Below are 15,479 nucleotides of genomic sequence, written 5' to 3'. Positions count from 1 at the left end.
AATTTTAACTGAACATATTATACATTCATAGATGGACTTACATTATGTTGGTCCCAGCTGGCTGTTTGTGGCTTGCCAGTACAACTGCATCTGTGAATCAGTGTGAAACCTCTTGTTTTAACAGAAAATAGAACTTCCAGGGGCTTTCCCTGGTCAATTTGCAGTGCAATTCTGGAGAGATTGAATAGAAAAGTTGCAAATCTTATTCAGTCATTTAACTGTTCGAAAATAATCTATGCTTTAAAGGTTTTTGCAGCACAACGTCTGATTTTCCACATGTATATTGAAAATGATGGCCAGCCATTGTCTGAAAATGCCTGAAACAATCTACTTCAATTTAAAGAACTAGAATTCATGATGTAAATGTATTGGGGGTGAAAACCCAGTACCAGTCCGGTTTACTTTATCCTGATGTTGAAACTGAACAGTGAATAAATAGTAGAAAAGATGTCATCTTACATTCTCAGAGATGAGTGATGTTCCATACATCTGCCAAGCCCTATCCAGGCCATAACCACCCCATCCCCTTCCTGCTTCTATTCCTCTGCCCCTCCAAACACACCTCACTGAAATCTGAACTTGGCTCAATAAGAGGATCATAATATGGTATCAAGGAATGTTAACTCACTTGCAATGCTTGTGGTGAACATTCCCTATCATTTGAAGGACATTATGACAAACGCTAAATTATCTTTGCTGTATAGACAATAGGTGCAAGTGTAGACCATTCAGCCCTTCAGGCCAGCACCACCATTCACTGTGATCATCCACAATCAGTACCCCGTCCCTGGCTTCTCCCCCATCCCTCGACTCCGCTATCTTTAAGAGTTCTATCTAACTCTTTCTTGAAAGCATCTGTGCTCTGCCATTTGTGTCCTTGGAGTCATGAACAGCTGAAAAATTAAGCTTGGGAAATGAACTTAATGATGCAGATTCTGCCTTAATTTAAGCTCAGGTAAATTCCATCCTGGCAACAAATTGCTGGAAAGGAAATAGCCTTGGAATAGATCTTGTGTTGCTTGATGTGCCTCAGATGTTGAGTTACAGGGAAAGATAGAACAGATCTGGACTTTATTCTTTGGAGCGTAGAAGAATGAAGGGAGATTTGATAGAAGTTTACAAAATTATGAGGGGAATAAACAGAGTAAATGCAAGTTGGCTCTTTCCACAGATTAGGAGAGATGAATACGTGAGGATATGGCTTTAGGGTGAAAAGGGAAAGTTTAGAGGGAACATTAGGGGGAACTTTGTCTCTGGCATGGTAAATGCAGACTCCATCTAGATATGTGGATGGGAGAGGTCTGGAGGGTTATGGAGTGGGTGCAGGTCAGTGGGACTAGAGGAATGATGTTTTAGCACAGACTAGAAGGGTCAAATGGCCTGTTTTCTGTGCTGCAGTTTTCTATGGTTCTTTTCTTCACTTCACCAAAAGCTTGATGCATGTACTGGGTGCATGAAAGTCTGTGAGAAGCAGTGCTGATGGAGTCTGTAATCCACTGTCCATGAAGAGTATCCACATCCTTATTGCAGTCAATAGACAGCAGCAAATAAGATAGACAAATCCATCTCAGGGAGTTATGCCAATTGCTCATGTTATCCTGCTTTCATTCAATGATCTGTTAGTTCTAGGCCTGACTGCTCCAGTGCTCTCCTGGTTGGATCTTCCTGTTTTACTATCTAAACTCAAGATCATCCACAACTCTGCTGGTTGTATCCGAACTTGTGTCCTCTCCCATCCATCCCTGTGCGTGACACGGGTTTCTAGTAAAGGTCGGCTCCCTGAGTTTTAACATTCTCCCTCTATGTTTTTCTCTGCCCACTTCCTGGAGTATCTTTCTCATTTTCCCCAGTATTAACCTCTTGATCATCCCCAAATTAAACTGCTACAGCATTGAGACCATCTTTTGCTGGCCAAGGTGTTCTCCTTTCCTCTGACTTCTCCTTCAGCCTTTAAGACCCCCTATAACGAGTTTGACCAAGTTTATTGTTATCTGCCCTAATGTCTGATTATTTGGCCGATATTTTGTCTTTGATAATACCCTTGCTTTGTCACTTTGGACTATTTTTTATTAGCCACTATTGTGGTGCGCTGTTAGACAGAATCAGACACACACAAGGTAAAGACTGTACAACAGGCTTTAATCCACAAAGACTTCCACAGAGCCAGGCTGGCTGTAGCTGCAGTAACTCTGAGAGAGACTTCAGAGGCCGTTGCAGGCTTATATCCCAGAGGATGATTGACACCCGACCGGGTAGGGCTTGATCCATTCAGGTTGACTGATTGACAGCCGCCCAGGTGTAGTCCTGTCCCCTTTACTCTCCTGCAGTTACAGAGGTTTCCCCCTGCAGTAGGCTGGTGGTGTACCACCACAACTATCAATAGAATAGTTGTAGAGCAAATGGATTTTATCGCAGAATTTTGGAGGGTTGACAATCACATCAATGCAATTGTCACTCATGTTGCTATAGACTGTCCCTGAGACAAAGACAATGAACTGCTGGACACAGATGTGGTTGCACACCAGTCAGAAGACTGTAGACAGCTATAGATCACCCACCTCTTGCTAACTGAGAAGCCAGATCTCTGGCAGGGCCTCCCTCAGATTCACCCAGACCTGTGGATTTATCAACTCCTATAAAATCTTACACCTCCTCTTCCATTCTGATCAACTCCAGATTATCCATGCGCCCTTCCCTGAGCTCAGCACCTTTCATGCCCTTCTCCTTGGTGAATGCAAATGAAAAGCATTCATTCAGGACTCTGCCCACATCATCTGATTCCACACACAGGTCATCTTTATGGATACATAAGAGGTCCCACTCTCCCTGATACCTCTTGCTCCTAATATATTTATAGAATATTAATCTTTCTTGCCAAGGGTATATTATGGCCTCCTCTTTGCCCATCTAATTTCTTTAAGTCTCTCTGACACCCTCTTCACTCTTCAAGATACTTCCTCAATCATAATGTGCCATGTTTCCTTAAGAAATGAAACTGGGCAGATGATGGAAGCATCAATGGGAAACACTTTGAAAATAACAATCATAATTCTGTATGGGATAAGATTGGTCCTCAAGATGTGTTTCCTTTGCTTTTCCTGATCAAAATGACAATATCTTTTGTCACTGAAGTTTCCATAGTCTTGCCACCTTTGTTCTTCACCTGTACCCAAACATGCTGGCCCTGACCTATTATCATATTTTTTAAAACTTAAAAGGCTCCCACTGGCTTCCAATCCATTTTTGGCAGGTTCTTTGCATGCTGTTGAAATTAGCCTTCCCCCGAAGTCAAGATCTTAACCTGAGGGCAAAGCTTTTAGTTCTTTTTTCTTTTCTTCTACAGATAATGATCACTGTTCCCTAACTGTTCCCCCAGGAAACTTCACACCCCCTGCCGTTTTATTTCCAAAGATGAGAGCTATGCAATGCTCCCTCTGGTTTAGCAGGATATTCTATGATCATTGGGTTCCCTGCGAAATTTGTAAAAAAATAAACCCAGGAAAACTGATGAAAGGACCCGAAGGGAGGATACCTATGCCATCACGACCCTTTGAGTGCATTCTGGTAGATTAGAGTGCGCTGTTATAAGTATTGTTCAGTGATACTGGATCTTTTTAGTAGACGGATTGAAGCCTTGCCTACAACCAATAACACAGCAGAGACCACTGTGACTTTGTTACTAAAGGAAGTAATACGATTTGGTTTTGTTATATAGACAAGATAATGTGACACTTGCTCTTTCCAATGCACTATCTTTTGGATACCCTTTTATTATGTTCCCTGGGAACTTCTGGTGGTGGATTCTTAGAGGAAGGATGTTGCTTTGTGATTCAGTATCCAGCTTCACCTTTAGGTTAAATATCATAGGCTTGTTCTGGCTTGTCCTCTATATTTGGATCCTTGTGTGCAACTCGCTTCCTTCTTTCATCTCACTCGACATCTCGTGAAGGTGCATGGATTCTATGTCCAGTATCTGGGTGTCAGAGCCTTCATTGTTGTTTCCTTTTATGTGGTGGATCTTCTTCTTGTCTTTTTTCTTCACTGGTATGACTGTTTCCTTCATACCAGACTTGCACATCTTCATCCAGTGGTTTGCTTTACCATAGGCTCGACATTCAGAACCGTACGCGGGGCACTCGTTTCGGTCATCGAAGGGGTGTGGTTTTCTGCACTTCCTGCAGGGTTTGCACTTTTCTGATTGTGTTCTTCACAGCATCAACCCTTCGTTCCCTTTGCTCTGGCTGTGTCTATATCTTCGGCAGGCTTCAAGCTATCCTTCCCTATCAGAGACTTTTGCACTTTGGATGGGAACTCCCCCATATTAGTTGATCAACTAATATTTCCTCTATACCCTTAAATCTGCATTTTGCAGCAACAATTTTTAGTCTAGTGAAGAAGTTATCAACAGTTTCATCGGTCTCTTGCATTAAGCCTTGAAATTCATAGCGTTTAATTCTATGATTAGATGGGTCAAGGTGAGAAGCAAATTTTGCAAATATCTGCTCTGGATCATTTTTCTCCACCCCCATAAACTCCCAACTATTAAATAAGTCAAGGCCTCTCTCCCCTGTCCAGAGAAGTATCTAACTGACCTTCTCCTCGGCTGTTGCATTTTTAAAATAGCTCTTGAATGGTAAATTGCACTTCTGCTGAAACCTTTTAAACGATTCAACGATGTCTTCACCCTCCCCGTCCATCACTGGGTGAACTGCTGCTGCTCCAGCCTTTTTTTTTTCAGTAATGTTTTTTCTCTTCTTCCCCTTCGTATTTCAGTGACTTGTATGGCTTTACTCTTGTTCCCTTATATCGCTACCAACATGTTATGTTTCTGAGTTACTTGAGAGGCTTCTTAAATAACTTAGAGATGCAAGATTCAAATAAATGAAGAGACTTTATTTACTGATGCTTTCCACTATCTCAGGAAACTGTTCACACTCACTCATATAAACATACATATACCCCACAGTGGTGCACTACAGTGAGAAGGGTGTATTCTTACGTGGTAACAAAATAGTTCACATTATCCTGACTAAATAACAGGTTTGCCTAAGGTTATAAGCTCAGATAATGTCCACCCTTTATTGTGACTATTAATAAGGAGTTGTGTGATCATTTAAAAATTCAGCAGGAGTTCCACTGCTAGCCTCGTGGAAAGAACAAATGGAGTATTTGTGGTGGCGCACATGCGAACGCAGGCAAACCAGCTCCACATTGTTACGGCCACGGCAGCAGAGCGGCCACATCAAGATGGCACCGCCGGGTGTGTCTTCTTCCATGATCAAGCGGGCCACGCATACATACTCAGCTTCCCCATGACATCACACCTGCACGAGGGCGAGATTTACAGACCACCTCATAAGGCGCAGCACGGGCTTTTCAGAATAAACCGTTGAAAGTGCAAGAGGCCAACAGTATATAGTCTCCTCATGTCACTTCCCCTAGAAGCTACCGCAACAATTAGTGACCCTGACGAGCCCAGACAATTCTGGACTGTACACCATGGATGCTGCAGTAGTTAACGCAGAGGCTATGAAATTGCCAACCTTCTGGACACTTTGCCCACGCACTTGGTTCAGGCAAATGGAAGCGCAATTTTCACCTCAGACAGATTACTACCGACTTGACAATGTTTTACTACGTTGTCAGCTCCCTAGACCATGACCCTCTGGAGGAAGGTAAATACCCAGCCCTCAAGAAACTCTTCCTAGGCACTTTTGGCCTGTCAGGACGACAGCGCGCTGCCAGGCTCATACACTTATGGATGAGATGCTCGCACTAGCAGAGGGCCACAAGCCATGTCTCATGTTTGAGCAGGCTTTCCTGGAACAGATCCCAGATGACATACAACTGCTGTTGGCGGACAGAAGTTTTGGTGTACAAACAGAGGAGGCCGACACAGCTTTCACTGCAACTAAAAACGCCCAAGCCAACGTCACCTTGCTGGTACATCTCAGATCAGATGTTCTCACGTTGATGCATCAGCAACAGCCATCGGAGGCATCCTTGAACAGTCCATTGATAGTCAGTGGAGGCTGTTGGCCTTTTTTAGCTGCCATCTATACCCCCCCAGAGCTCAAATACAGTGCATTTGACAGGGATTTCCTGGCACTCTACCTTGCTATTAAACATTTCTGCTATTTCCTGGAGGGCAGGCCATTCACGGTTTTTACCGACCATAAGCCCCTCAGGCACGCCTTCTCTGTGGTCAAGGATCCTTGGTCAGCATGCTAGCAACACCAACTATCATACATATCGGAATTCACCACCACCTGGAACCTCTCCGGTTAGGACAATGCTGTGGCCAACACCCTCTCTCGACCCATCATCTGAATCTTGTCCCCTGGATTGGACTACTCCCAGCTGGCGTGAGCCCAAAAAGAGGATGTAGAAATGCAGGTTTTCCACACAGCCATCACCGGCCTCTGCTTCGAGGACACCAGCCTGCTGGTCAGCTTCGACACACTGCGATGTTTCCACTGGCTTACCCTGCCCAGTCGTGCCACAGCACCAGGTTTTCCATGCCTTCCACAACCTCGCCCACCCGTCCATAAAGATCACAACCCGCATGGCATGCCTTGAGGAAGCAGGTCACCCAGTGTCAGACCTCCAAGGACCTTCGGCATGTAAAGACCGCCATCCATCTGTTTGACCCTCCGAAAAGGTGGTTTGAGAATATACATGTTGACATCGTGGGCCTGCCACCTGTCTCCTGGGATGCCCGGTATCTGCTACCGGTGGTAGACTGCACCACAGATGGCCGGAAGCCATCCTGCTAAAAGACACTTCCACTGATTCCTGCGCCAGGGCACTGCTCACATATTAGATTGTGTGGTTTGGGATACCAGCTCATATTACCACTGACAGAGCGGCAGTTTACACCGGCACTGTGGACACAGCTCACAACTCTCCTGGGGATTAAGATGCACCACACTGCCTCATTGAATGCTTCCACCACCACCTGAAGCTAGTTCTCATGGCCTGTTTAACCAGCCCCAGCTGGGTGGATGAGCTCCCCTGGGTCCTCCTGGGCATCCGAACTGCTCGCAAAGAGGACCTGCAGGCTTCCTCCACAGAAATGGTGTGCAGCACTCCATTAATCCTGCCAGGTGAATTCTTCCCACCATCCCAAGACCTGGACTCCAAGGGGAGAACAGTGTTTCAGAAACTACGGGACAGGTTAGCCTTCTTCGCAACCCCCACCACCCCCCCCCCCCCCACCCTCACACCATGGGTTCTGGCACACATCCATTCCTCAGGATTTATTAACCGCAGACTTTGTTTTTTGTCTGCCGTGGACCACATTCCGCCCCCCTCCAAGGGCCTGTACCAAGTCTGCTGTAGCACAGCCAAAACCTTCACGCTGGTCATTGAGGGTAGGGAGGAACTGTTCATAGCCGACCGGCTGAAGCCCGCACACCTTGATTTCAGCCAGCCAGTCGTGCCCACGCATCCCAAGCTCCGGGCACGACCTCCCAAGTGACTGGCTCCACTGAGCTCAAGGGTAATGGAATGCTAGCGCTGGTTCTAGGGGTAGGGGGGGTGGGTTGTGTGATGGCGCACGTTGACATGCATGTGAACCAGCTCCGCACTGTAACAGACGTGGCAGCAGAGCAGCCGCATCAAGATGGTGCCGCCAGGCGTATCTTTTTCCACAATCAAGAGCACTCGGCTGCACTGTGAGATCACTGCCTGCATGTGGGTGGGACTTATGAGCCCGCCTCATAAAACTCTGCTTGGGCTTTTTAAAAATAAACCATTGGAAGTGACTTCTAGTGTGTGGTCTCCTCATTTCACTTCCCCTTGTCACTACCGCTACATACTAAAAAATAACATTACTAAGTTAATGAGGGAAACTGGGCAAAGCTGGTTAACGGTCTTACCATTGGCTTCATTTGAAATGTGAATGGCACCACACGAGGCCACCAAACCATCCCCTGCAGAAGCAATACATGGACAACCTTTAAAAACACCATGGAGAGCAGATGCAGGAGTAATCGGAACCCTTGATCTCCATGCTTTAAGTGATGAGTTGATTACCTATGTAAAACAACTAATGCAAGCTATGTTCATTTTGCATTCCCAGGTAAAGGAGTTACAGCAGAATAAGGGAGAGCATCTGAGGCAACTGGAGACCACGTACTTGTACGTAACTGGGATCGGAAGAAACTAGGAAATCACTGGAACGGCCCCTTTCAGGTGATTTTGTGGTGAAGGTGGAAGGAAACCACACTAGATACTTTACTTGGCCTGCAAGAGAATAGGACTAAAGGAACCATGCATTAATATATGGAGTAATATAGTTGACTCTTGGTCTGCACTCTGGTCTTTCAAACACATAAATGTCTGCATGGTAATCATACCATTTGTTATCCCCTGGTAAGGTCAGTCGCATCACTATTGGCGGTGACCCCCATTCAAACTAGTAGAACAAACTACTGAAGACTGGAAACATCCGAATATGTTGAGCTCTCCAATGGGATAGGGAATCCTGAGCTCGCTCACTTTGGGAGGCACGGCTGGTATTATTGCTAATAAAAATCGGAACTATCTTGTTTGTGGGCTGACTGTTCTAGGGAACAAGCATTAGATCAGGTCAATAAAGAACTGGCTGAATTGCACCCATATTCCCAGCAAAAGAGATATGTTCTCGACTAAATACTTTCAAGTCGGAGAAGGTGGTGTATGTATCATTGTTAGGGATAAATGCATTACAAATGTACAGGATCACTGCTATAACATCTCAGAGCACGTGCATAACATCCGACCATATATTGAGGGTTTACTGAGGATGGTGGCCTTTTAGCTAGTTAGGCCGCCCATGGGGCGCCCTCGTTCATTATGGTATTATTTTTGCCATTGTGGTGTTGCTTCATTGTCTTTTCCCTCTGTGCTTTTGACTGTGGCTGCAGTTAGTCATGAAATGTTTAAAGGGGGAATGATGAATTGTACTCTATTGTATACTTAAACACAATATGCTTGAATTTTGCAGTTTGTGTATGATGGAGAGTTGATTGCTCAAACAGACATGTGGCTAACTATCGTGTAATGAAGCAGTTGAAACAGACGATCAGGAGAAATCATCGCCTCCCACATAGAATCAGTGTGTTGCATTTTAAGAATGAAAATTACATGTTTTATGGAAGTGCTAATTGTTGCGATATTGTGAACGGGTGCACACACTAACTTTCAAAAGGTTCCTCCTCACCGTAAATAACAGGATGTGACAGATATTGTTGATTCTGTGAATTAGAAAAACAACTCCTGAGATGGAAACTGGAGTTTTCTGGCCAGACTCAGGGGGGCACTAACTAACCACCCCCCACCCCCGACCCCACTCAGCACCGCCACTAACTCCCCCCAACCCCACTCAGCACCGTCACTAACTTCCCCCCAACCTCATTTAGCACCTGCACTAACCCCCCCGACCCCACTCAGCACCTTCACTAACCCCTCAACCCCACTCAGCACCATCACTAACCCCCCGACCCCACTCAGCACCGACACTAACCCCCCCGACCCCACTCAGCACCTTCACTAACCCCTCAACCCCACTCAGCACCGTCACTAACTCCCCGACCCCACTCAGCACCATCACTAACCCCCCGACCCCACTCAGCACCATCACTAACCCCCCGACCCCACTCAGCACCGACACTAAACCCCCGACCCCACTCAGCACCATCACTAACTCCCCGCCGATCCCATCAGCACCGTAACTAACTCCCTCCCGACCCCACTCAGCACCATCACTAACTCCCTCCCGACCCCACTTAGCAACGTCACTAACCCCCCCGACCCCACTCAGCACCGTCACTAACCCCCGACCCCACTCAGCACCGCCACTAACTCCCCCGACCCCATTCAGCACCGCCACTAACCCCCCCGACCCCACTCAGCACCGCCACTAACTCCCCCGACCCCATTCAGCACCACCACTAACTCCCCCGACCCCATTCAGCACCGCCACTAACTCCCCCCAACCCCACTCAGCACCGTAATTAACTCCCCCCGACCCCACTCAGCACCGTCACTAACCCTCCCAACCCCACTCAGCACCTTCACTAACTCCCCGACCCCACTCAGCACCTTCACTAACCCCTCAACCCCACTCAGCACTGTCACTAACTCCCCCCGACCCCACTCAGCACCGTCACTAACCCCCCGACCCCACTCAGCACCGTCATTAACTCCCCCCCCGACCCCACTCAGCACCGTCACTAACTCCCTCCGACCCCACTCAGCACCGTCACTAACTCCCCGACCCCACTCAGCACCTTGACTAACCCCCCCAACCCCACTCAGCACCGTCACTAACTCCCCTCGACCCCACTCAGCACCCTCACTAACTCCCCCCGACCCCACTCAGCACCTTCACGAACCCCCCCCACCCCACTCAGCACCGTCACTACATCCACCCCCCCCACCAACCTTTCTCAGTGCCCCCATTACATCTCTTGGGGCCACCATTAATTCCTCCCCGCCCCAGTGCTGCTGTATATGGGTTGGGGGGGGTGGGGGGTTTGCTCGGGATATGGTCTGGAGGTCAGGGGATGACAGCCTGATAAAGTTTGAGAACCACTAGTTTAGTTCTTCTTTTCAGTACTTTTGTTTGGGAAGGAATATATGGTTTGCACCACACTCAGGGCCAAGGGGCTTGTACTGTGCTCTGTTCTATGGCCACCCAGCCTATGTTTGGTCTCCCTGATGTTAAGGAGGTCACACTGTGACCAATGAATGCAGACGATCTGGTTGGAGGTAAAGCTCTGCCTCGCCTGAAAGGTCTGTTTTGTAGCCATTGATGAAGGTGAGGGGGGGAGATATAGGGCCGGGTTTTGCACTATCTGTCATCCTCCAGGGTGGTAGGGTTGTAACATTTGCCTCTGGATTTCTGAAATGGACAAATGTTCGGACTGAGCTCTTTGCACCTAATTAATTTGGAGCTTCAATTCATATATTTTAATAAATTAACTTTTGAACAACTCATTTTCATATCGGGAAGATGATATGAGGGTGTAAAAAATGTTGACAACCAGTTTGGGATGACTGATATTAAAGAGTAGTACTCGCTTCTTCATTGTTTCATACAAAGATTTCTGTGTGAAACTCATTTGAAGGTGTGAGACTAAAAGGGGAAACCTCAGAGAATAAATAGAAATGTACTGCACTATCCCCACTCAGAGAGGAAATTAAATGATTCACAATGTGATGCTTTTAGCTATATTTCCTGCAGGCAAAAACAGTGTGAAGCAAAACAGATTTCAAATCTCTCCCAGTTTGAGAAGAAACCTTTCGAACCATTCAAATTATTGAAGCGTTTGGATAGAATAGAGCAGGGTAAAGTTTTTACCCCATAGATGGAATCTCTTGTTAGTGTTGATGGGTTTGAACGTTGAGTGTTGGGGTCGGGGGGGGAGGGAGTTAGTGGCGGTGCTGAGTGGGGTCGGGGGGGAGTTAGTGGCGGTGCTGAGTGGGGTCGGGGGGGAGTTAGTGGCGGTGCTCAGTGGGGTCGGGAGGGAGTTAGTGGCGGTGCTGAGTGGGGTCGGGAGGGAGTTAGTGGCGGTGCTGAGTGGGGTCGGGAGGGAGTTAGTGGTGGTGCTGAGTGGGGTCGGGAGGGAGTTAGTTGCGGTGCTGAGTGGGGTCGGGGGGAGTTAGTGGCGGTGCTGAGTGGGGTCGGGAGGGAGTTAGTGGCGGTGCTGAGTGGGGTCGGGGGGAGTTAGTGGCGGTGCTGAGTGGGGTCGGGGGGGAGTTAGTGGCGGTGCTGAGTGGGGTCGGGGGGGAGTTAGTGGCGGTGCTCAGTGGGGTCGGGAGGGAGTTAGTGGTGGTGCTGAGTGGGGTCGGGAGGGAGTTAGTGGCGGTGCTGAGTGGGGTCGGGAGGGAGTTAGTGGCGGTGCTGAGTGGGGTCGGGAGGGAGTTAGTGGTGGTGCTGAGTGGGGTCGGGGGGGAGTTAGTGGTGGTGCTGAGTGGGGTCGGGAGGGAGTTAGTGGCGGTGCTGAGTGGGGTCGGGAGGGAGTTAGTGGTGGTGCTGAGTGGGGTCGGGGGGAGTTAGTGGCGGTGCTGAGTGGGGTCGGGAGGGAGTTAGTGGCGGTGCTGAGTGGGGTCGGGGGGAGTTAGTGGCGGTGCTGAGTGGGGTCGGGAGGGAGTTAGTGGCGGTGCTGAGTGGGGTCGGGGGGAGTTAGTGGCGGTGCTGAGTGGGGTCGGGAGGGAGTTAGTGGCGGTGCTGAGTGGGGTCGGGGGGGAGTTAGTGGCGGTGCTGAGTGGGGTCGGGAGGGAGTTAGTGGCGGTGCTGAGTGGGGTCGGGAGGGAGTTAGTGGTGGTGCTGAGTGGGGTCGGGAGGGAGTTAGTGGTGGTGCTGAGTGGGGTCGGGGGGGAGTTAGTGGCGGTGCTGAGTGGGGTCGGGGGGGAGTTAGTGGTGGTGCTGAGTGGGGTCGGGGGGGAGTTAGTGGCGGTGCTGAGTGGGGTCGGGAGGGAGTTAGTGGTGGTGCTGAGTGGGGTCGGGGGGAGTTAGTGGCGGTGCTGAGTGGGGTCGGGGGGGAGTTAGTGGCGGTGCTCAGTGGGGTCGGGAGGGAGTTAGTGGTGGTGCTGAGTGGGGTCGGGAGGGAGTTAGTGGCGGTGCTGAGTGGGGTCGGGGGGGAGTTAGTGTCGGTGCTCAGTGGGGTCGGGAGGGAGTTAGTGGTGGTGCTGAGTGGGGTCGGGAGGGAGTTAGTGGCGGTGCTGAGTGGGGTCGGGGGGGAGTTAGTGTCGGTGCTCAGTGGGGTCGGGAGGGAGTTAATGGCGGTGCTGAGTGGGGTCGGGAGGGAGTTAGTGGCGGTGCTGAGTGGGGTCGGGGGGGAGTTAGTGGCGGTGCTGAGTGGGGTCGGGAGGGAGTTAGTGGTGGTGCTGAGTGGGGTCGGGAGGGAGTTAGTGGCGGTGCTGAGTGGGGTCGGGGGGAGTTAGTGGCGGTGCTCAGTGGGGTCGGGAGGGAGTTAATGGCGGTGCTGAGTGGGGTCGGGAGGGAGTTAGTGGCGGTGCTGAGTGGGGTCGGGAGGGAGTTAGTGGTGGTGCTGAGTGGGGTCGAGAGGGAGTTAGTGGCGGTTCTGAGTGTTGTCGGGAGGGAGTTAGTGGCGGTGCTGAGTGGTGTCGGGAGGGAGTTAGTGGCGGTGCTGAGTGGGTTCAGATTTCAAAACAAAGTTCAAGAATGCAAAGTAAGAGAGAGCAAGAACTCTTCAGGAGCAGGTGTAACACCTATTCAGGAAGTTTGTGTACACCAGAGGTTAAGGCTGCTCTCCAGCTCTGCTTTCTTCACCTCAGATGTCTCAAGGCATTTGAAAGAATGTTTTTAAAACTGCAGCTTTTCAACACTTTTTTTTTTGTCGATTAGAGCTGTCAATCACCAGGGCACTCCACTCCCAAACTCTCCCCAGTGTAGCCTCTCTCTTTCAGCCAATATTCTCTCTTGAACTCCAGCATTATCTTAAAGAAAGATTTACACAAGCAGAAAAGATTTACATGAATGTTACCAGGACTGGCAAGCTTTCACTCCAAGGAGAAGCTGGATATGGAGCATAGGAAGCTGGAAAGGGACCTTGTCAAGGGGAATGAGAGGCAAAGACACAGGGGAATGTAAGCCCGGAGGGTGTAGATTTGAAAGGGACCTGAGGGCCACCTTTTCCCACACAAGGGGTGGGGTGGGTGTGTGGAACCCTCTGCCAATGGAAGTGGTGGAGAGGCAGGTCCAATTGTAACATTTAAAAGATAGTACATGGAAAGGAAAGGTTTAGAAGGATTTGGCCTGAACGCATTGACCCAGTGAGGTAATGGTAATAAGTTTACGTGTACCAAAATCCTTAATGCAGTGAACAGGTACTTTGTAAAGTGCACTTTAATTGAATTAAAAAGAGACAATAAATACAAAATATAGATACATAAATGTTCAATTATCCACATGCCAAAAGTAACTTTGCAGCAATGCGGACACTCCTTTTGAGGAGTCCAGGCTGAAGAGCCTGGTAGCGGATGAAAAACTGGTTGGTGAACGTAGAGGTGCTGGTCTTCAGGCCTGAAGGTGGCAGTGAGAAGAGGTTGTGACCAGGGTGATGGGGGTCGGCGTCCTTTATGATGTTGGCTGCCTTCTTGAGGCCACACCTCACATACGTGTCTGCAATAGATGGGAGATCGGAGAAGGTCAGCGATGGTGGGCAGACCGCATAGGAGCTGCGGTGGAGGAGATAAGTTGGAATTGTTGTTTCAATGTGACTGGAGCAGGCTCCTTCCACCACACTTCTCTGCTAATGGAGAGAATTTGCGGTCATTACAGCTTCTGTCATTTGCCACAAACTCTCTCCTCTCATCTGCTCATGTGGACAGAATTGAATTGAGTTGAATTATACATTGTCATGTATAAGGTGAGAAACGTTGTTTTGAGCACTGTCCTTGAGTACGACAGTACAAAGTAAAACAAAACTGAATGGAAAAAGTTCAGTTCAAACACAAGGGCAATGTCATGTTTACCAGTCAGCGGCCCATTCAATCGTCTGTTATCAGCTCACGTATCTTAGAACATAGAACTTTCCAGCACAGTACAGGCTCTTTATCCCACTATGTAAACCTACTCCACAATATCTAATCCTTCCCTACCTCACACCCTTATTTTGTTTACATCCATGTGCCTACCTAAGCACCTTTTAAATGTCCCTATTGTACCAGCCTCCACTGCCAATGTATTGCAGGCACCCATCACCCTCAGTGTAAAAAAAACCCCACCCCTGATACCTCCCCTAAACTTTCCTCCAATCACAAATTTGTTCCCTGATGTTCCAAAAAGGACATCAGTGATTTACCATGATGTAGATGTAGGAGAAGCAAATCCCATAAAACAGCCCCCATATATAATAAACACTCAGAAGAGTAAAATCATGGATCAGGAGGTGGAAAATATGTTGAGAAATGATATTATTAGATCCATCTTTCCTGATGGAAGCAACAAAATCAGAGCACATGCTGGGTGTGGATCTTTGATGATTGTTGCTGCTCTCTGACATCAGCATTCCCTGTAGATGTTCTTGACAGTGGGGAGCATTTTACCTGTGATGTCTTGGGCTCTGCCCACTACCTTTTGGAGGCCTTTACGCTCAGGAGTATTTGTGTTCCCTTATCAAACTATGATGCAGGTGGTCAGCATATTTTCCACCACACATCTGTAGATATTTGCCAGGGTTTCTGGTATCATACCAAACCTCTGCAAACTCCTGAGGAAGTAGTGGCACTGACGTGCTTTCTTCACAATGCCATTATTGTGTTGGGTCCAGAAAATATCCTCTGAGACAGTGACTCCCAAAAGCTTAAATTTGCTCACCCTCTCCACTTCTGATCCCCCAATGATCACTGGATCGTGCATCTCAGGTTTTCCCTTTCTGAAGTCAACAATCAACTCCTTAGTTTTGGTGACGTTGAGTGTGAGGTTGTTGTTGGTGTACCATTTGGCCAAGTTTTCAATCACCCTC

General features: G+C 48.5%; 1 protein-coding gene and 1 long non-coding RNA gene across 6 annotated transcripts in view; one reads left to right on the top strand and one right to left on the bottom strand.

Annotated features, from left to right (window-relative positions):
- Window positions 1-110, bottom strand: part of LOC138758829 (tumor necrosis factor receptor superfamily member 13B) — a 97,474-nt gene extending 97,364 nt beyond the window's left edge. For all 4 annotated transcript variants that reach the window (XR_011354494.1, XR_011354495.1, XM_069928260.1 and 1 more), the window contains exon 1: window positions 42-110. The gene's annotated coding sequence lies outside the window, so the exon portion shown is untranslated. The remainder of the gene's footprint in view (window positions 1-41) is intronic.
- Window positions 1-15,479, top strand: part of LOC138758831 (uncharacterized) — a 90,117-nt gene that overhangs the window by 64,563 nt on the left and 10,075 nt on the right. The window contains exons 4-5 of one of the 2 annotated variants that reach the window (XR_011354497.1): window positions 8,084-8,196; window positions 8,990-9,149. This is a non-coding gene — a long non-coding RNA (uncharacterized lncRNA). Of the gene's footprint in view, window positions 1-8,083; window positions 8,197-8,989; window positions 9,150-15,479 lie in introns of those variants that run through there. The other variant, XR_011354498.1, reaches the window with a different exon arrangement.

This window comes from Narcine bancroftii, chromosome 3, assembly GCF_036971445.1.
Source record: "Narcine bancroftii isolate sNarBan1 chromosome 3, sNarBan1.hap1, whole genome shotgun sequence".
NCBI lineage: Eukaryota > Metazoa > Chordata > Chondrichthyes > Torpediniformes > Narcinidae > Narcine > Narcine bancroftii.
Note: the sequence above shows the minus strand (reverse complement) of the source record. Positions and strands in the feature narration are given on the sequence as shown.